General features: G+C 42.2%; 1 protein-coding gene across 1 annotated transcript in view; it reads right to left on the bottom strand.

Moving 5' to 3' along the window:
• The window catches only part of LOC119592390 (basic proline-rich protein-like), a gene marked incomplete at its 5' end in the record, with an annotated part of 15,067 nt that overhangs the window by 3,684 nt on the left and 11,165 nt on the right, over positions 1 to 218 (bottom strand).

The following is a 218-nucleotide window of genomic DNA, read 5'->3' as shown; positions in this document are numbered from 1 at the left end:
TCCCCCTTTTTTTCGCAACCAGTGTTCCCAGATCAGAGGCAATACTTTTATGTTTCTTCTCTCAAGGGCACACACGACTTGCTCCGTCATTTTGAATATGCTCTTTTTATCTCTCGGTCATTTCAGCGTACATTTTGCTTTATCACACGAGGCCTTGTGTCAAGAAGGACACGTAAACAGGCACATTGTGGCAGAAATGCTAACAAAAAAATGAGGTA

The sequence above is a fragment of the Penaeus monodon genome, chromosome 30, assembly GCF_015228065.2.
Source record: "Penaeus monodon isolate SGIC_2016 chromosome 30, NSTDA_Pmon_1, whole genome shotgun sequence".
NCBI lineage: Eukaryota > Metazoa > Arthropoda > Malacostraca > Decapoda > Penaeidae > Penaeus > Penaeus monodon.
Note: the sequence above shows the minus strand (reverse complement) of the source record. Positions and strands in the feature narration are given on the sequence as shown.